Below are 22,604 nucleotides of genomic sequence, written 5' to 3' on the forward strand. Positions count from 1 at the left end.
TCAAAAATCTTTGGGTGTGCAGTGTATGAGTTGGACTGCTACTAGCATTCTTATTAGGGATTCCAGAAGCTCGTATTTCAAAGTTTGTCTTTCCATGGTAAATACCATCTAATGACAGGAGATGGAATCCCAAGTAAGGCAAGGAGGTAGAAATCAACTGGGAAAAACTAACAGTGAAAGAATATAAAAATTACTTTAACAGGAAAAAATTACTAATTGTGTTTATTCTTAGGAATGTAATAGTGGAATGTAAAGTGACACATATATTCTGGCACTGTCATAGACCCCAGGACATGGCACTTTTATAAGCAAAAAAATAAAATAAAATAAAATAAAATGAAAAATAAAAGGGGGACAGGTGGACTTACTGCCTGATTATGTACTGTTATTCACCAGGCATTTTATACATGCTATCATGATTAATCCTGCCAAGGACTATGTAAAGTGGATATTATTGTCTCCTTGTTTCCAGATGAAGAAATTGAGGCTCAAAAAAGGTTAATTTTCTATGGGGATATAGCCATCAGTGGCAAAGCCAGGATTCAAATTCAGATTGACCTGGCTCCTGGCGTCACACATCTTTTCCACTGCACAGCAACACCGTCCTTCCCCTCCGTGGTCCTCTTTCTCCTCCTGTGTCTCATCTGGGCATGCCATCTGTGCGCTCTGCAGCAACAGGCTGTAACTGCAACAGAACTGGGGCTGCTAATGACTGATGCTAACAAACGGGAACCGACAGTGTCCTCCCCTGAGGGCTGCCTAGTGTAGCTGGGTGGAGACCGGCCTGTGGGAGAGATTTGATCTCCTAAGTTTGAGGAAACTGGAAAAGCTTAGCAAAAAGCTTGCCTTGATTTGAATAAACTCCAGTGACTGGAGAAAATAAGAGCCCCTGACGCCAGCATCTCCCAGGACTGGAAGCTATTCTGCCCAAGAACATTTCTGTCGGAGGCCAGAGGAGATTTTTTTTCCCACATTTCCAGAAACACTTTGGGAGAGAGGAAGTTGTCTTTGGGACAGCTGTGTCCCCTCTTGGACATTTTTAGAACTTCTGCCGACCCAGAGTGAGGGCAGGCAGTGAGATCTTTCAGGAAGAGTGACCATGACTCACTTCTGCGCCCTCAGCTGTCCTCCAGTTGCTCCACTCACATCCTTGGTTGCATCATTAGCTTTCCTCATCCATGAGGCTTGAAGAGTCACCAGACTCTCAGCTCTCACTCTACTTTCTTTGCATTGTATTGCTTCATGGATTTGTGGGGAGGACAGGGTCTGTTTCCATGAGGCAAGGCCATTCTGCCATGCTATTCCATTAGCAGGTAGCTTGCACCCTGCTAGAGGGTAGGGTGGAGACCCCTTTGTAGTGTGCAGATAAGATGGCCGTGGAATTACTCAAGCAGCTCCCTCACTTCAAAATTCCTTGATATTCTCCGTGCAATGGCCTTTGTTTCCCTTTTGCTTTGTATACTTACGGCCATATCTGCTCTGCTCACTACACCAACAGGAAATGTCCTCTGGCAGAAACTAGTATGCCATTCCCTGGTCACAGCCTCTCTCCCTTCAGCTCCCTGATACACATGACACTGTTTTAGTCAAGATGTCTAGACCTTCCGTATCTTGTCTCCCCAGATCTCTTCACATTGACTTCACTTTTGTTTATTTATTCCTTTATTCTCAGTTCCTGGAATGTCTTTCCTTTACTCTTTCCCCAGTCTATGGGATATTTTCTTGGTCTAGGAGATGATAGGAGAAGGAGGAAGTAATTCCTCTACCTTCCAAATCTTTCCATTTTACTGCTTCCTTTTAGTTTTTAAATTCATAGCCCAGAGACGCTTCTTTGGGGGTTTTGCTCTGAGACCTTACCTAAGGCAGTGGTTAGCACATAAACGGTTTCCTGAGCAAGGAAAGGACTGGGACGATCTGAGACTTCCGATGGAGAGGAGGTGTAGGACGTGGGGATACATCTACTTGTGCCTTAGAATATATTCTTGTCATGTGCATAAATAGCTATCGGATGAGGTGACACGTGCTATGACAGAGGCATGCGAGAAACTCATTTAGAATATTACTGAGGGAGCCAGGAAATATTTACAATGTCTCCTAATGCTCATCCCCTGCTACGCATTAGGTCAAACTTCAGGATTAATCGGCACACTCAAGATTAAGACTGGGGGCTGCTGATTCACCTAATGCAGCTTTATCTTCTTATTTATTGATTTATTTGTTGGTTGGTTGGTTTGGGTCTTTGTCAGAGAATGAAGATTTCTTTTCTACTTAAAGCTTGTTCCTCAAACTTCCTCACAAGCCTCTCTATGTGAATGGGATGTCAAAAGACATTTTTTTTTTTTTAACAAACTTATTTAGAGAAGAATTTTCCTTGGGAACTCGAAATTTAAAGTTATATTTAAAATTAGGCTTAGGCAAAATGGCAGAGTAGAAGGATGACCAGCTCACCCTCTCCCATGAATACAGCAAAAATTACATCTGCGTATGGAACAGATCACACAGAATACCTGCTGAACTTCGGCAGAACATCTCTTTCACTGGAAATGCAAGAAAATTCTCACAAAACTGGATAAACAACAAGTTTCTACTGTATAGTACAGGGAACTATATTCATTATCTTGTAGTAACCTATAATGAAAAGAATATGAAAAGGTACATACGTATGTCTATATATGACTGAAACATTATGCTGTACACCAGAAGTTGACACAACATTGTAAACTGACTATACTTCAGTTAAAAAAATAAAATGAAATAAAATCAGGCTCAGGGGTTAGACATCTTCATAATCTTGATGGGAGGGATACATTTTTCCATTTCTTCAAGAAGAATTTGGTTAATGCGCTCAAAAAATGTTTACATGATTCCACACACATAAAGGGAAAATGGAAAATTGCACTAAAACATCTCGATAATTTTTTGGCATGGAAAATAAAACCTAGATTTGTTTAAGCATCTGGATAATTAAGAGCACTATTAATCTCCACCCTGTGAATACTCACAATTACTCTGATTTAGTCTGTCCTTTTACCACTATGTCAAATTATATTTAGGAGCTCAAGACCAGGGGCAGCAACTGATTAAGATCCTTCTCTTCTTGATGGCGGTGGGTATAATGTACTTAGGAAGGAAAGAAGATAGGAACTTGGAGGTTCATCAATTAAGAATGAGATACTGAATGCAGAATTTTTCCCAGAGAAAATCACATAATCCAGACAAATTAGCTAAATTGTTTTCTAGCTTATTTCGACTCTGTCTATACACCGCCAAGTTCTGCCCTTTGTGTCAGGGTGCAAGGACTTTAAAACATGCTCGATGTTCACACCGATTCTTAGACCTTTGTACTTCTGGGTCTGCAGTGATGCACCTGAGCTCTCCTTTTGTGGCAGGATGGGTTCCTGGCTCTGATGTTGGATTACTGGCTTTCCATTGTCCACCCCTCCCCTTGTTATTTATTCAGTTAAAATTTTGGTCTCAATGCTCCCAGCTTCTTGATCTTGTATGTCCTTTTCTGGTTCAATAATTTCATTGGAAAACTCTGTCAGTACTGATCTTCGATTGTCAGTTTGCTTTGGTCAGGCCTGACGCCGTTCCTCCTTGTGTGTTTCACACACAGGCAGCTTCATGGGCAAGGCCTGCCCTGGGGTGGGCCCAGGAACAGACTGCACCATGGGTCAAGGCCCACCACAAATTGTTTCCAGCTGCGTGTGGGCAGCTCCTTGACCATGTTCCAGGCCATGAACCACACCCACGAGCTGACTTTTTTATGTTAGCTATTGTTTAACAGAGAAAACTGGACCTATGAATGTTATGCAATTGACGCAAATTTATGCCCACTCGGGAACAGTAAGTCGTAGCATGCACACTGCTGAACATAGGTCAGTTGTCGGAACTTTGGGGTTTTCTTTAATTATTGCTGTAGGAAAAAGAAGGAGTAAATTGAAAGCTCTAGATAATTTTTAGGGGCTACGAAGTTAAGATGCACATAAAAGCAGCCCCCCAATGCGAGGAAGTGACACTGATTCCGGAACGCAGAGAAGGCCATCTTCCTGTATGCTTTAGATGTGCCCGCTGCTCAGATGGGCACGCGGTGTGAGTTTAGCATTCATGACTTTCACATTCACAGTTTTCAGCCAGAGACAATGACTATCCACAATGTGTAATAATGAAAAGTTTGAAATAATATGCTGGAGAGTATCACTCAGCTTTGGAGAGTGGAAAAGTCCGTTTCACAATCTGAGAAGCTGAAGTGTCCAATAGAGGGTGATTCTACCTTGTTTCCAGTTGTGTCCCTGGCACCCAACATGGTATTTGACATGGTACATGCTTGCTGAAAAAAAAAAAATGAATTTGACTTTTCTGTTCACTCTCCATCACTCATCACTATTAAGGCTTGTCAGCGAGTAGACTGTCTGTGGTAGAAGAGGTCCCTGGGTGAGAAATGAAACTTGATAAAGGCAATTAACTTTTGTTGTGAAACTGCCCAGGAAACTGAAAGCTTCTCAAGCTTCTCCAGCTTCTCCAGCTTCTCCATGGAAATGCAACACTGCAGAAAGCTGACATTTAGACTCTCTCTGTTTAGACTGTGTTTATGAATTTGCCATAATTTACTCAATAATCTCTTTCTCTGGATGCTTCCTTCGTGATGGGTATTAACGCTAGAAGATGGGGGACAATAGTTTAGCACTGTTGGTCTATTTTATTCTAAAAATCAGCAGCTCACGGATTTCTTCTTATCTTAACTTTATGGCTGAAGGTCTGCATGTGTGTGTTGGGTTAGAGGGTGGAAGAGGGGCGTGGGTAGAGCCGGCAAATGAGAAAGTCTTTCCAAATATTGCAGCTCTGTATTTGAAGGCATTAATTACCTGTGGTAGATGCACATTGGCTCCTAATGAGAGTTAACTGCTAGAGAATACAGATGCCCTTGTGAGTTAGTCTTGTGGGAATCAACTGAACACTACCCCTTCATTCCTTCATAGGGAAGAGGAAGGAGGAAGAAGAAAGAGGAAAAAGGGAAAGGAAGAAGGATGGGAGGAGGTGGGGGAATAGGAAGAGAAAAAGGAAGAAAACAACAGAGAAAGGAGAGAGAAAGGAGCAACTAATTTATTTCCTTGGGTCAAAATTTCGCTTTCTTCATTTCCTCAGCATCATGAAACATTTTTATTGTGCTGAATGAGTTAATGTTATGACTGACCACGAGTGGAACGAAACTAGAAGTCTCAAGTGAAACAAGATCATTTTCTGCACTCTTTTTCCTGATAACTATTTCTCGTCCTCCTGGTTTGCTCAGTTGAGTGCTCAACAGACGTTCCCTCCTCACCTACCAGGCTGCATATCTTCATGGAGATGCTTTATTGCCCTTGGTACTTGTCTTTTCTCTAAATCTCAGGAACAGCCTCCTTCCAAGGGGGCCTCCCCTTGAATCCTCTGGTATTCCCCAATCCTTTACAGCAAATTGAGCCTCCTCTCTTGAACTAAAGACAAAAATTCTTCTTCCTACTCTGAACAACCAGAAGCAAACCAGACTAATTTTTAAAAATAAGTAACAATCTATACAAACATAACAGTAACTGAAATGGCAGCAGCTTAGAACTTTTAGTGCAAGACTTGTTGTTTTGAGAAATCCCTGTGACTAGACCCATGGGTGTAACCAACATGAAAGTAGGCATAACATGTTTAAACCACTATTTCCAGGAAGGATGGGAAACAGCAAAGACTCTGTAATTTCTACCCAATTTTAGGTATGACACAAACTAGAAGTTGCCATTTTAATAAAAAGCCAAGGACTTACATACGTCCGTCCACACAGGGCTCTTTAACATGTGGGTTACAGTGGTGATCCGTTTCATTTCGCAGAGAATATGGAAGAGAAGTAAACGCCCATAACGCTCAGTATTACGTGAAGCTCTACGATGCCAGAGACTAGCTATGCAGATGCTTTATTTTGCATCTGACATGGGTTGTGCCATTTGTGGAAGTGTTAATATACTCCCTTATGGCTTGGGTGAGTCGATACTGTGCTGTGCCTGAATCTTCCCATCACCCCACCACTGCAGTCCCCTCCCCAGGACCTTTCTCAGAATCTCCTCATAATCCAGTGTCTAAAGAAATTACATTTAGGACTGGGGCATCAGCTCCTTGGCTTAGGTCAGGTTGTTCCCTGAACTATGCTGGTTGTAAAATATATTTGAATGCTGTCTTTGAAAAGAATGATTCCAATGCAGATGGCTTGACTGAATATATATATATATGTGTGTGTGTGTGTATGTGTATATACATATATATATATATATATATATATATATATATATATATATATATATATAAAATACAAAGAGGATTAGAAGAAAGAGAGAAGCAAAATTACTATAGCTGAAAACAGGATCATTTCCAAAGTAGCAGCTCTCACCATTTCCTACTAGGGAGGAAAAATAAAACAATTCCAGGGCCACCCTGCATATCATTTGTAGTCTTTTGAAAATAAGTGACAATGCTCCAGGTATTATCTAGATTTCTGAAATAATCTCATAATTTGCTTCCCTCCAGAGGTCATCAGCATCTGCTCACCACTCAATCCCCAGAGCCCAGCACAGGGTCTGGCATATAATAGGTGCTCAAAAAGTACTTGTTGAATGAAAGAGATTTCACAAGCATTATTTTAAAGGATGATCTCTCAGGGCTTTACAAATTTTTTTAATTTTTAATTTTTTAATTGAAGTATAGTCAATTTACAATATTGTGTTAATGTGTGGTGTACAGCATAGTGATTTATATATATATATATTCCTTTTCATATTCCTTTTCACTACAGGCTATTACAAGGCATTGAATTTAGTTCCCTGTGCTATACAGTAGGATCTCAGGGCTTTTAATATTCTAAGAAACTAAGAAGATATTTTATAATGCAGATAGGATACATTGTTATTCAGTGATTTCCTTAAGAATATTCATTGTTCATTTTCTATAGGTTGAGTGCTGAGACTCTAGTAATGCAGGGAAATTTTCATTCACCCCTTTGACAGGTGACTTGCCCACGTTTATGCATCTAGCAAGTGTGAAAATAGATCTGGAACCTCTGTCTTCAGGCTTAGGGCCCTTTTTTGAAAAGCAGCTGTGTTTATCATCGGAGCTGGGCTCCAGCTGGTTTCTGTGTACTATACTTTATTTGCATAGATGAGACATATTCTCCAGAGAGGTATGTAATAGACTTCTAGCGCTTTTTGTTTGTTTGACTACAGAAGAGCACATAGCTGTAACAGATGTGTTTCGGGCATGTGAAATCTAAACAGAAATTTTATAAAATGAGTCATGTTTTTAGTGTAAAAGAAAGAGGCCCTTGTGAAGGTATTGTGTCTTGTTCATCTTTTGCTTCTCAGCACGTAGGACACAGGTGAACACAAAGGTGCTCAGTAAACTCATTACTTCTCTAAATAATAGACACATGCTTTCATGAATCAGTTCGGACTCCCGAAGAACCTTCCTTGGACGCTTCTGACCCATGAATTTGGGTATGATTTGCTCAGGTTGTGAGAAGTGGATCATGGGTATAGGTATCAAGGATGTGGACATACTGATCGGAGCCTTCGCTGCCGACATACTGGAAAGTGTTATCAATTACCTTTCAACATTCATAGCAATTTGCTGAGCACCTTGGGCAGAGCAGGGAATGCAAAGATGATGTAGACTGAACTCTATCCTGGAAGGGTTTATTTTTAGATGTTTTCTACTGACTCAGGTGGTGAAGTATAATTAGTGATTTAATATTAATCAGAGAAAATCATAGAGTTCCACACTTTTCAGCACCTCTAAGATCTCATTCCTTTATGAGAGTTGACTCAGATTCCCTTGAGGTATAAAGGGCTTCATTCACACTGCCTTGGCGGCGGGGGTTGGGGGGAGGTATTGCTCAGGGGTAGAGCGCATGGAGCCAGGGAAATGCAATAAACACAACGTGAGGACTCCTGAAAGAGGATGTTCCTGTGTATCTTTCTTCCAAACCACAGCCATTCATTAGGGAAAGAGGTAAGATACATCCATGATACATCCAACCCATCCTTGTCCCAACCTTATTTCTGACCAGGCAGGGATATAAGGCAAAACTTTATTTTCCTAGCAGCAGTATCGTCTCCTTCCCTGGTCCCTGTTCCCCAAACAACACTTCCCCAATGTCCTCTGCAGCTCCAAAAATTTGCAATGTCATGATTCCAAGCAAACTTCTGAAGAATAGAAACTCTGACGTCTTAACACTTTCCTTTCCTAAATTAAACAGTGCATATGAATGCAGTATAGTCACCCTCAAAATAATTTATTTTCTGATGTAAAAAATTCACACTGCATTTCTTAAAGTGAGTCATATTTTGCAAAAGAACTTGTTACATGTTATTCATACTTCTCTGATTAACGTTTCGGCCCCAAGTTAGAAAGTGATCAATGAATCATTCTTTTCTCTTTCCTTGAAAAATTCAGTGGCCCATGGCACTTTCTTTTATGGCTTTCCTAGCACTTTGGAGGACTATCTGAACACCAGCTGTGGTTTCCTTTGAAACTCTGGATGTAACTAGTAAGCATGAATCCAAATTAAATTACCTGTATCTGCTGTTTCCGGTCCTCTAACCAGGTGCTTTGACTGTGTGTTTAGCTTAGAAGGGAGAGATCCTATTTCACGCTTTAGTAACTCGTATAGTGAAACAGTTTGCCAGGTGTCACGGGCAGAGCCATTATTTCCTTTGCAGCGATGTGATGCAAATTTGGCTCTTGAATTATGAATCTTTTTTGAAACAGTATTTTGATATTTAGGGAAACAGATGAAGGAGTACATATCATTTCAGCAAATGCTCTTTTTTTCTCTCTCTAGCCCCCCAAAATAACTAAGTCTGGGAGTCCTATGCCAAAATGTTTACCCTGAATGCCCCAACATTAGGGGAAAAAAGCCACAATATTGTGGCACATATTTAAGGCTCTAAAAATCTTGTCCAGGCACCCATACCTACAATGCTCTTCCATATCCTAAGGTTATGATGCTGTCTTTGGCAAGGCCCTTTCTTAGCTGAGTCAGATCCATGCCTTTTAACTGCCAAGATGCTCTACCCATGGCCCTAACCCTTGGACTTAACCCACAGGAAATTGCTGTGTTTTCTCCTGGATGTGAAATTTCAGCTCCTTTCTTAGTTACTTGAATCCCACTCCCCATCTTCTGGGTTCCTTCCCCTACTCTGCTCTTTGAATGTTCTGTAATACTTGTTGTCCTTGAATTTAGTGACAACAGTTACCGTTTATTCAATTCTTTTCTGAGAGGACATTTAGCATTGTGGTTAAGACCGTGGTCCTAGGGTTGGATTATCGTGCTTTGAAGCCTGAGGATGCTACACAGTAATGCTGGGGCTTTGCCACAGTTTCCTCATCCATCAAACGAGACCAATAATTCTACCTCCCTCACAGCACCGTGTGAGAATTGAGTAAGTAATACATGTAAAGTACTTTTGCTGGCAGGTAGTAACATGTTAGCATAGTATTAGTACCACATTCAGGTACTGTGGTGGGCAGGCTCTAAGGTGGCCCTACGGATCCCTGCCTCCTCGGATTTACACTCTTATGAAAGCTCCTTGTCTTGTGTGATTGGGACCCAAAACCTCACCTCCAACAAACAATATGGCTAAGGCGATGGGATGTCACTTCTGAGATTGTATTATGAAAAGATGACGACTTGAACAGAGCCGTCTCTGGCTATCTCTTAGATTGTTCATGGGTAGTGGGGGAAGCCGACTGCCGTGTTACGAGGCAGCCTTCTGGGGGGCTGCTGTGAGAGCTCGGAAGCATGATGCCGCAGCGCCATGGGTGAGCTAGCAAGCAGATGCTCCAGATGAGGGTGGAGGCAGCTGCCATCTCCGCCAACACTTTGATTGCAGCTTGTGAGAGACCCTGCTTAGAGCCTGCCAGATTCCAGAACCACAGAACTGGTGAGATAATAAATATTCCCTGCTTCTAGGTGTTACATTTTGGGGTACAGTTGACCCTGGAACGTTGCCAGGGATTAGGGGCACCTACCTTTGTGCAGTGGAAAGTCCGAGTATAACTTAGAGTTGGTTCCTCCTCATCCATAGTTCCTCTGTATCCACGGACCCTGTAGTACGGTAGTACATACATATTTAGTGGAAAAGAAACAAAGCTGCATATAAGCAGAACTGCATGGCTCAAACCCGTGTTATCCAAGGGTTCACTGTAATTTGTTACCTAGCACTGAATAAGTACTACAAATACTATGCCAATCACATCACATAAAATACCTCCTTTACCTTCACCGATACTGAAAGGGTAAGACATATTTAGGATAAGGGTAAGACCCAATTTATAGATGAGGCAGTGAGGGGTCAGAGAAGTTGAGTCACTTGGTCACACATAGCGAGGGTGTGTGGGATCCTGAGTTTGAACACACCTCTTCTCGCCTAGCAGCTCATCCACTCCACTCCACTGCTTCTCCCTCGAAGCAAATCATTTCTTTCTGTGTTTCATTCCTTCAATCAACTAACTGAGCAATCCTTCTACAATAATGTGAGCTGGGCACCACTCTGGGGATTGCAAATGTCATGTGTGTTGCCTGGCACATAAAATGTTCTGGAATGACTTGTTAATGCTGATAAATGTAAAGGTGTTTGCTGCACAGTCATTAATGTCTGCAGCAGTAATATTTGAATTACAGGGGAATTACATGGATTCAAATATCCATTAGATAGTAAGAACTAACTCCTTGTTCTCAGAGGAGCATGCGTTCTGGCCAGAGCCTTCATCCTAACAATGAAGAATAGCATGTTTATGAAAATAAATTTTAGCTAACATTCCATTTCCTGAACATAGTCTTTTAGAGTGGAGCGTTTATAACACAGTGTGCTTGAAATACAGATGGCTTTTATTTTAATTGATTTAAAGATGCTAATATGTAGGACCCATCTCATATACTGAAGATGAGAAAAGCTACGAGAAGCTGGTAGTGGAAATAAAAGGAGAAAAAGGTGAGAAAGAAGAGAAAGGATGAAAGGAGGAGTAGTCCAAACAGATCTTGCTGTGAAATGGATACTTGTATTAACAGCTGCAAAGACAGATGGAGTGGTGCTTACCACAAACCATGGATGCCTTCAAAACAACTTTTACATATTGGCTCAGTAAAGAAAAATTGGCACTTATTTGCAGCTTTAATATTACTCATTATTTTCATGGAAATTTGGCTACAAAATGCAATCTTTACTTCTACACTCAACATGGTCATTCCTTATGTAGTAATTAAGGCCCTTTTAGCTGGAATTGAATCTATCCTTGCAATATGTCCTGTTGGCCAGGATGCTAACTAGAATGGGTGTTGTCTTTAATACAGATCAAGACCTTAAAAATGGTTTATAAATGAAACTACAATGTAAGCAATCTGGTCTAAAAATAACCATTGAGGTATTGCAGCTGTTAAACTGGTCTCTTAATTGCTGCAAAAAATTGATTGGTTAAGTAATTCAGTGTTACATTTCCTAAAATGATCTGTTTAATCATGGCCGAAAACAGCGTCATACTAAAATGGTGGCATTTTCCATCTCATTCAATAAATTTACCTTCAGTAAACTTACAAATGACAGGTGACTTACTGCGTTTCCCACAGTGAGGTCCCATTATGTGTGTGCCTCCTAAGAATTCAGACATGTTTGAAGGGATCTCCTTCGGATGCAGGCCCTGTTAGGATTGATAACTGAGTGTATCAATCAGGAGTCTTCAGAGAAACAAAACCATTTGTATGTGTGTGGTCGGGGGGAGGTGGAGAGAGAGAGAGATTTTAAGGAATCGGCTTATGCAATTTGGGGGCTGGCAAGCCTGAAATCTGTAGAGCTGGCAGATGAAAACTCAGGCAAGGGTTTAGGTCATGGTCTTGAGTCTGAAATCCTTAAAACACACCAGCCTGGATACTCAGGTAAGATTGTTATGCTACAGTCTTGAGACAGAATTCCTTCTCAAGGAAACCTCAGTTTTTGCTCTTAACGTCTTTAACTGGTTGGATAAGACCCATCACCATTATGAAGGATAATCTACTTTATTTAAAGTCAGCTGATGAGAAATACCAATCACATCTACAGAATGCTTTCACAGCAACATCTAGGTGACTGTTTGACCAAATAACCATAACCTAGCCAGGCTGATAAATAGAATTGACCATCACAAGTGGCCTCTAGGGCTAAGATCCTAACGAACCAGACAACTGTGACTACCTCTAGGTTACATGCCTGGTGGGGCTCTTTCCTCAGGGCTCAGGGCCCCTGCTCCCACGGGGTGCTTCTCCATTGTTCTAACTGAAAGCTCCTGGGCTGCTCCCTGCTGAAAGATCCCACATGCAGGTGATCTTATTGAAACTTGGAAACGGCCCAAACACTTCCCTGCCGTTTAGAGGTTTTCTCTTCCACTTCTTAGCCTTCTTCCATGAGCAGCGTCAAAATTCTGCAAATGTCTTGAGGAGAAAGCAACAGAACACTGGGTTCAGTTCACCACCCTTCCCTTCTTGGAGGATTCCTTGGCCCCCAGCGTCTCTCATTTTTGTCAGTCCGACCTCATGAGTCTACCAAAAGCTTGGCTGGCTTTTCAGCCTGAGCCTTCTGCCTGTGTTCTCAACCTCTCTTATTAGTACCTAATGCCCCGAGGGAAAAATGGCTCATCTCTGCTTCAATGATGTGATAACTTTGTGTGGTGTGGAATCTATAAAAATATTGAATCACTATGTTGTACACCTGAAACTAATATAATATCGTAAGTCACCTATACTTCAATAATATGTAAATAAACATACCCTATGTTAAATATCTTAGAAAGACAAAAAGAAAAAAAGAAAGAAAGAAAAAGAAAAAAGAATTGCTGCAATGGTTGAAGGTTCTGATCCATCCAGTCCTAAATGTAGACCAGATACTAAGAACGAGGGATGCTCCCAGATGTTTCAATTTTCCAAGGGTGATTTTTGAATGTATTTATAGTTTTAAGCCTATTTACTTATTCATTAAGTCATTTTTCATTTCTGATTTTTTATCCCTTGAGTGTAATAGACTCCTTATATTACTACCTGTTGTGACAGGTTGTCTCATGTTTTATTTGTCCCAAATGACTAGTAAGTATTATGTTTTGTGAAAGGTGTCTAACTCTCCTCTTTGACAAGGTCTTGAGTGATTTATTTAACTGTCATCAGGTTCAACCGAATCATCCATGTTCCTTCATCTGGCTTTTTGGGTGCACAGCATAGGTCATGACCAGTTTTGTGAAGTTCCGATTTCATACCGCCTTGGGCTGATATTTAAAGATTTATTTAGTGAAATAGATTCTCTTCACATTATCCATTGGCTTATAATTTTTATAGACCAAAGTCTTATCATTCTCAGGCTTTATCGTTCCAAAAGTAAAAACTTTTTTTTTTAGACTATCACAGTGCCTGGCATATAGTTAGGACTTAACAAGATTATCTAGCATTATTATGTTCATTATCAGTCGATCAGTCAAATATGTATTAGGGATATATCATGTGCAAGATGTGGTGCTAAGCCCCGTGTAGATAGAGATGAATAAAAGAATACCAACATCCTTGTGGATTTCAGAGTCTGGAAGTGCTGTCCAGTAGCATTTTCTGCAGTGAAGGAAATAGTGTTCACCTGCACTGTCCAGTGCAACAGTCACTAGACTATTGTGGCTGTTGAACACGTGAAATGTGACTGAAGAACTGAAGTCTAAATTTTAATTAATTTAACTTAAACAGTCTCATGTGACCAGTAGTTTGTGCAAACCTAGGCCACAGAGAAGACTATATGAACAACCTCAATACAGTCAATAAAGTGTTGTTATGTTAGAGATATATAGCGACTGCTATGAAACAGAGGCAGAGGTGACTCTCCTTGGGAAGATCAGGAACAGTTTTATCTAAGTGATGACATTTAAACTGGGTGTTAAAGGATGCTTGAGAGTTTTCCAAGAGGAAAGATGGAGGGGAGGGCATTCTGGACACAGGGAACTCTGTATAAACGTAAAGAGCCTAGAAAGAGTCTGGCATCCTCAGGACAATTTGAGTTATGTTTATTTAACTCTAGAAGTCCTTGCCCATTTTTAAACAAATCTGAAATTTTTCTTCCCACTCATCAATGTAGAAGTCTTTCTACCTACAGTTTATTCTCAACCTATGTGTTTTATTATGAGAATAAGTTAATAATCAGAAAATTGGAGAATTCCTCCACCTCCAATCTTGGTTCTCTCCTCCAAATTACTTTATGAGAAGGTATGATCTTTATGGGACTTCAATTCTTACCCTTCTCTTTCCTTCTTGTCTCTAAGACATTTCCTTGCCTTTTTATAATATGATTCTGTCCTACCTTCCCCTTCTCAAGTCCCACATCCAAATTAATGGTATGACCTCCTCTGATGATGTGAACATCACATTGATCCCCATCCATCCCCATGTTTATTCCACACCTCCCTCCCCAAACATAGCAGCACTGAGACTTTGGCATGGTTTGCCTTATGCCAAGTTCCAGAGAGCACTCTGGTTGTAGTAGATCAACTAGATCGTTTCTACCCTCTTCACTATAGCGTTCGCTTCAGAGTCCACCTCTCAGGTCCGGCTGTGGTGCTGCCTAGGACTCTGGCCTCATGGTTGTGGGAAGAGATGCTCTCTTTGTCTTCAGATGTGAACCAGGAAGCAGGTAGCCATGATTCTGCTGGCAGCACCTTAAGGTTTGGAGAAGGCATTGCCTGAAACCTGATGACCCACACACACCAAATTTCCCTTTATTATCGGGCAGTTTTGCGTTGAGTTATTTATTAGTTTCAACAATGCACCCTAATACATACAACTGCTTAGCTAGACTAACCTTTACTTCTTAATTGACTTCTGGAGATGTTCCCCTAAGATACTTAGGGGACAGGTCTTCTCTGTCTGATCAAGGGGACTACTTCATCCTTGAAACAGGCAAGAAGTTTCAAAATTAAAAAGTTAGCAAGCCCAGATATTAAGCCACATCTCCTATTTCAATACTCACTTCTGTGCCCCATTTCAGAGTTAGGAAACTTTACAGATGCAAAAGATCCCAGAAGTCATACTGATCAGCATGGTTGACTTAATAATCTGTGACTCCTGATTTGGTCGAAAGCTGGGAACTTCTCCTTTGCCCACGGACTTCTCTAAAAGGAGAATTGGTCCACATATGATGCTAGATTTTAAGGACTATTGGAGGGTTATCTTAGGTGATGGGGCATTGTTTCAGGACACAATACTATGAAATAATGGCAAATATTTTTATAACGCCTACCATGGGCTAGGCACTGTTGTAAGCACTTCATATTATTCATTTAACTCATGTATTCTTCATGACAACACTTTTAGCATGTACTGTTATTGTCCACATTTTACATATGAGGAAACTGAGGTACAGGGAGGCTAAGAAACTTGGGCAAGGTCAGACAGCTAGTAAATAGTAGACTCAGGAGTCAGATCCTGGCAGCTTGGTTCCAGGCTCTATGCTTAACAAGTACCCTAATAGAGTAGAAGAAATTCTTATATCAAGTATATGGTGATAACATTTATAGAAGTGCCATTGGAAAAGACCATAAATTTGAGGGTTTTTAAAAATCTTCCTGAGGACTTTGTGCTGATCTATCCACCCACTCTTTTTCATTGCCCTTGGGAATGACCGACATCTATTTACAAAGTTGCTAGCAAACATTAGGTGTGCCACTTCTGGACAGGAAGAGTATTGCTTTGTGGAAAGCTAACCAGCTCATTTGTGGCTTCGATACATCTAAGCCTTGCTCTCAAAAACTGTAAGCTATGACCAGCAGCCCACAGCTGTACTGTGGTTGAATGTGTCTGTACTTTGTGAAGAATACCTAGGCAGCTCATCTCTGTGGGAGTTTGATTCATGTTACGAAAAATTGCTTCTCCGATTATACTTCTTCAGGGCCAGGCTGATATATTATTTTTTCTTTATACAAATAAATTTGTCTCTAAGTACACATGTGATTTCTGTATAATAACACTACACACTCAGAAGAATAGCTAATATAAAAAAGGCTTACAATACCAAGTGTTGTTGAGGATGTAGGTCCAACATCCTTCTCATCTGCTGCTGGTAGGAGTAGATTTTGGCACAGACACTTTGGGTGGCTTTTTGGCATTGTCTACTAAAGCTAAAAATATGCTTATTTAAAAAATTTTTAAATACCACTTGTAGGTATATAACCCACAGAAATGCATACATATGCTTAGCAAAAGACAAGCAGTACATTGCTTTATACAGCACTATTTGTAAAAGCCAAAAACTGGAAGGAAAAAAAACCCCAAATATCCATCAGCATGATACGCAAACAAACTGTGATACATGCACACAGTGAAACACCACATTGATCCACAGATACATGCAAAAATATGAATCAGTCTCACAAACGTAATGTTGAGTGAAAGAAGACAGACCAAAAAGATTATACATACTGTATGAGTAATTTTATATAATGTGTAAAAACTGGCAAAATTCTTGTATGCTATCAGGTTACCCTTGGATGGACAGAGCTGGGAGAGGGCACCAGGGATTCCTGAGATGCTGGTGATGTTCTGTTTTATGATTTGGATGCTGGTTGCATGAGAATAATAAGTTTATAAAATTTAGTTGAGCTGTACCCTTGTGATGTACACACCTTTATGTAGATATGTTACAGGTCAATAAAAGGTTTTTTAAAAACAAATTACACACATACAGTTTTCCCTACATAATCTTAGGAGTAGTACAGACTGTCCATCAAGACAGTGAGTGAGTTTGGTCTCCCTCAGAGAATGACTCTTGATTCTGGGGAAAAAAAGCCTGACTAGATCCCATAACTCTTTAGCCAAATAGAACCAAATAAACCAAAGTGAATATTTAAAATATAATCAACCTATTTTTCAGGCTTGTAAAATGTTTGAATTACAAATTTAAATAAATAGGGTTTCAACTAGCAAAATGGTCCTGTGTTGACCTTTATATTAACTTTCTGGATAGTTAGATTGGGAATTCCAAAATTTCCTGTGTTCCTTTGCAGGGGAAAACGTGTTTGAGTTGTTACGTGATGGTGTTCCTAGCAGCAGAACTTGGAGCCTGTGTACATTCTGAAAAAAATAGTATGTGCTTAGTTTAGTAAAACTCTAGAGCATTCGGGCTTTTTCAAACCAAGAGGAGACATATCTTGATAAATAATTTAGGTTACCTGATCTCTTAGGGTTTTGTGAATAATATACAACATTGTGATCAATGTTCAAGATGCCATTTCTCTCAGGAATTTGAATTCAGTTTCCTTTGCACAAGGTACCATTCTGGATATTTCATATGTGTCATGGAATTTTTACTGCAACTGCAGATGTGGGTATGAATATTTATTCCCACTATACAGAGAAGGAAATGGAAGCTACTGAGATTGTCTTGTTCAGCTGGAAGTCTGACTCCAAATTTAAGACTTCTCCATCATACTAGTGACCCTCAGATATTGTCTTCTTCTAGAGATTGTCACTGCTGAGAAATCTAGGAGACAGGGAACCTTTTGCTGTACTCACCAAGGCACCATCATATGCCCATAAATCAGCAGATGTTCAGTGAGAATAAACAGGTATGGAGCATGGAATATGAGCCCAGGACAGAATATGGGCAGGAAGAGTTTGCTAAGCATTTCCATTCCTTTCTATTGAGGATGAGGTCTAGGCAAACAAAATCCAATCCAAGGGTTTTTTTGTTTGTTTTTTTCCTGAATCACACATGATTCCGACTACCTTAATGCAGGGAAATTTAACAACCCTATTTGTTCTGCACAAAATGTTGATAAGAACGAATAAACGATGAGGCCCTTTGTCCTATGATCTTGACCTTGGAATTGCTAAAGAATGTGTTCATATTTCTTTGTCACAAGCTCTGTTAGAACTGAAGAGAGAAGAAATTAAATTCTGTAAACAAAGTTCAGAAAGGCACCCTCTGGTTCCAGGAAAGGGTTCACTTTGGCTCTGTTCTCAATCGGGGTTGAACTGGCAGCTTCAGCGTCTCTGGGAAGCCCCTGAGTAGCTTGGAGAACTGATGTTGCATAAAAGGGTAATTGCTGTCATTTGAAGGAATTAATGTTTGGGTTCTTTGGGTGGTATTGTGAGAAGCAAAATATTTATTAAAGTTTGGCTTGTGTATGTAAGGAAAAACTAGACCCCAGAGACAGTAACCAAAAAAAAGAAAAGAAAAGAAAAGAAAAGAAAAGAAAAAAGAGTAGGGACCACAAGTCTCCTCCTATTAGAGAAAGGAGGGGAGAAAATGCTATTGGGATGAGAGATGTTTTATTCTTTGTGCTTTTTTCCTTAACACAAAAATAAACCAGGGAGTGGAATAGCAGGACCACTTAGGTAGGTATGACATTCTGCTCTTAGATCTCTCCTCAGTGCTGAGAACCTCAGCTCTAACTGCTGTTTCCACTTCCAAGTATCATTCTGTATGAATTAATTTATTTAACTGTCTGTGTCCAGCGATCCTTTCCTCTATCTTCTGTTTCTCTATCTTGAATTTGAATTGAACAATGTCTAGACTTCAGTTTGAAAGGTCAGCCTTCAAGAGGCTTTTAATTTCCTTCTAGACTCCACAACTAACCCTCGAGTATCTTCCATAAAAGCTGATGCCAAAAAGCTTTCCCAGAGAGGAGTCATGGTTTCTGAATCTTAAGTCCAGGATTATCATTTGCTCCATCGCTTTCTTGGTTTGCACATTTGCTTACATTTGGTTATCCATTTCACAGAAATTAAATAATTCTAATTGAACCGCATTGAAGTACACCTGGGGAGCAGCTACCCAATAACTGCTCACTGAGTGAATGAATAAATGAGTGAATTGGCCTACCTACCTGCACCTGGTTCTCTCTCTGGGTCTGAGAAAGAGTGCTTGGCACCGACACTTCTTTGCTCGTTCCAAAACATGTATGCAGCACCAGGCTCTCTAATTCTTTTTGTGAAGAGTATTCCTCTGAAATTTCTTTAATGGAAGAATGAACTTAATGAATATGCAACTAGCTCATAAGAGTGGTTACAAACTAACAATCCATTGGCCAAATCCAGCCCCGAACACTTATTCACTTGACCTTTAGTCAATTTAGTCAATGACATTAGTCTTTTATGGTTTTTTAATTAAACTTTAGGAGTTGGGAGATCTTAACCTAAGACTATAGGTTCTCTCTCTCCTTGCACTAGATCTATATTTCTCCACAGCATCACATGGTGGATCAGAATATCAGCTACCTGTTTTAGACAGGGCATGAGTAGGGCTGGGTATAGCTCAGTGGTAGAGCACATGCTTAGCATGCACGAGGTCCTGAGTTCAATCCCCAGTACCTCCATTAAAAAATAAAATCCTCTCAAGTAGACAAGGCATGAGCCCTACGCTTTATTACAGTACATGTCTGCCCTAAGAGGAGGAGTCATAATGATTTTACTTGCTGTCACTCTTCAAATATATAGTAAATGCACATTTCTCTGTACCACATTTAGGCTGAAAACTGTAAAATTTTAGAAAAATGGAAATAAGCATATGTTTTCTTTTAATAGGAAAATAATTTTTTAACAAAAATTTAATGATTTTCATTTGCCTGGCCCACTTGGATATTTGGGTTTACAACTCTTGCCTTACTGTCTTTTTTTTTTTTTTTTCCTGTGAGAGAGATTTTATGCTTTTCGTTTCTGGTAGCCTTACAAAAGCCAGAATGGAGAGAGAGAACTGTCGTCTGCAAAATAAATCTTCTTCAATATTTTTATTTTTCTAATAAGGGTTCATCTGAGTAGTGATCAAGTCAGATTGTAAGCTTATCAGAGGTTGCTGATGTGGGGGCAAAAATGGAGGAGATAAAGTCATAGACTGGATGTGAATGATGATAGTCCCCAGGGTGAGGACCTGGGGTCACATGTGGGGCTGAGTCAAGTTGGAGGCCAGCAGGAAGCCAGGACTGGAGCACCACAATAGGATAGCTACCAAGAGGGTCCAAGTCAACAACTTACTGGAAGAGCCAAGTCAGAGCTCAGGAAACTCCAAGTGGAAAACATGTTTGGAAGCTATGTCCTGCCTGGATTTCAAGGCTTCAGCACACATAGAAGCTTGTGCCAAGTTGGGTTTTTTGGCAACTAGCTATACCTTTAATCTTTTTAAAAATCATTTTCTAGTAACCTTCCACCAAATAACTTACTGTAACATACAAATGGTTTCTTTAGCAACTTTTCTTAAAGTGTATATATATATATATATATATATATATATATATATATATATATATATATATATATAATTTTTTAAATTACAAAAGTGATACATGCTCACAGTTCTTTTTATTTTAAGTAATTACAGACTCACAGGAAGTTATAAACACAATTGAGAGAGGTCCTATATATACTTCACACAGCTTCCCCCAATGGTAATTTTTTATATAGTTATCGACAATAATCAAAAGCAGGAAATTAACATTGCATGCTCCCTGTTTAAAACACAAAAAATTGAATATGTAGACGTGTATAAGAAGAAAGCTCTCATTTTTTCCTCCTCTTCAATCTCTCAGAATAATCGGTGTGTTTCCCTATAGACCTTTTAAAATGTACATTTAAACAAACACACACACCCACTTGTGTGCACCCATGTAGAGTTCTTTGCTTTTGGGGAGAATGATCATACATACTATAATTTACATTTTTCATGCAATGCTACATGCTTTCATATTGGTAATTATGGATCTGCTTTATTCTTTTTCATTTCTTCATAATGTTCTATAGTATGAATATACCATAATTTATTAAACAAGACCTTTTTGTTGGACATTATGAAGTCTCCAGTTTTTCCACATATAAATAATGCTGCAGGTAATACCTCTACATATATATATTGAGCAACAGTGTAAGTATTTTTTAAAAAAAATTTTATTAAAGTGTAGCTGACTTACAATGTTAGTTTCAGGTGTACAACAAAGTGTTTCAGTTATACATAAAGTATATATTTTATTAAAGTATAACACATGTACAAGTGTGCAGCTTAAGGACTATTTTTTTACAAATGAACATACTATGTAATCAGCTCCCAAGTCAAAAAACGAAACATTATCAACAGCTTCATACCCTTAGCAGGCATTATCCTCCTAAGGATAACTGCTATCCTAATATATAACACATAGGTAACTTTTTCTTGTTGTGTTTTTTAATGTTATATAACTGGAATAATGCAGTATATACTAGCTTCTTTTTTCGGTATCGTATTTGTGAAAATCACACATTGTTGCAAGTAGCATTGATTTACTGCTGTTGTATGAGGACACCGTAATTTATATATTCATTCTATTCTACATTTTGTACATTTGAGTTGGCTTCAGTTTAGGGCTATTACAAATAATTCTGTCATGCCCATTTTGTATACTTTTTATGGTGACCATCTGTATGCATTTCTTCAAAGATTTCTGTACTTTCACAAATGAAATAGCTGGGTCATAGAGAATGCTCATGTTCAGTTTTACGAGATACTGCCAAATAGTATGCTAAAAATAGTTACATCAACATACGCTCTACTGTGAGTGCAGAATTCTAGTTGATCCACAGTATCACCAAATGTGAAGTTACTTGTCTTTTTCATTATAGCCACTCATATAATTGTGAATTGGCATTTAAAATGTTTTTAATTAGCACCTCCCTAATAACCTGTAAAGTTGAGCACTTTTCTTATGTTTATTGGCCACTTGAGTATCTCCTTTGAAAAGTGTCTTTTCATGTCTTGTGCCCACTTTTTCCTATTGCATTATTTGATTTTTTCCCCTTCATTTCTATGAGTTTTTTAGAAATATATATATTCTGTATATGAACCCTTTTGGGATACATGTTCTGCAAATATCTTCTCCCATTCTGTAGTTCATCTTTTCACTGGTGATGCCTATTTTATTTTAATTGAAGTATAGTTGATTTATAATGACCTAGTTTCTGGTGTACAGCATAGTGATTCAGTTATACATATATACATTCTTTTGCATTATAGTTTATTAAAAGATATTGAATATGGTTCCCTGGGCTATACAGTAGAACCTTATTCTTTATTGATATATTTTATATATAGTAGTTTGTATCTAATGTCTTTTGATGAACTGATATCTTTAATTTTAATGTAGTCCATTTTATCTTTTTTTACTTTAACCTAGAAGCTTTATTATTTTATCCATCATAACATCTATCTATCTGGAATTATTTTTATTTACAGTGAGAAGTAACGGTGAAAAAATTTTTTCATTTGGATATCTACTTGACACAGCATCATTTATTAAGGCTGGTCTTAATTAATGATGCACTGTAGTAATCAAGGGACCAGATGTGGTCTATTTCTGTACTCTCCTTTCTGTTCCATTGGTTTATTTGTCCAGTACCCAACTGAAACTGGTTAACCACTTTATAGAAAGTCTTTGTATCTAGCATTTTAAGACCTAAAGGTGTATGTTTCTTCTGCAATATTGACTTATTCTTGGATCTTTTCATTTCTCACATAAATTATAGAGGTATATTATTAATATCTACATATACACAGGCACACACACACTAACTTGCTTGA

Source organism: Camelus ferus, chromosome 11, assembly GCF_009834535.1.
Source record: "Camelus ferus isolate YT-003-E chromosome 11, BCGSAC_Cfer_1.0, whole genome shotgun sequence".
In the NCBI taxonomy this organism is placed as follows: Eukaryota; Metazoa; Chordata; class Mammalia; order Artiodactyla; family Camelidae; genus Camelus; species Camelus ferus.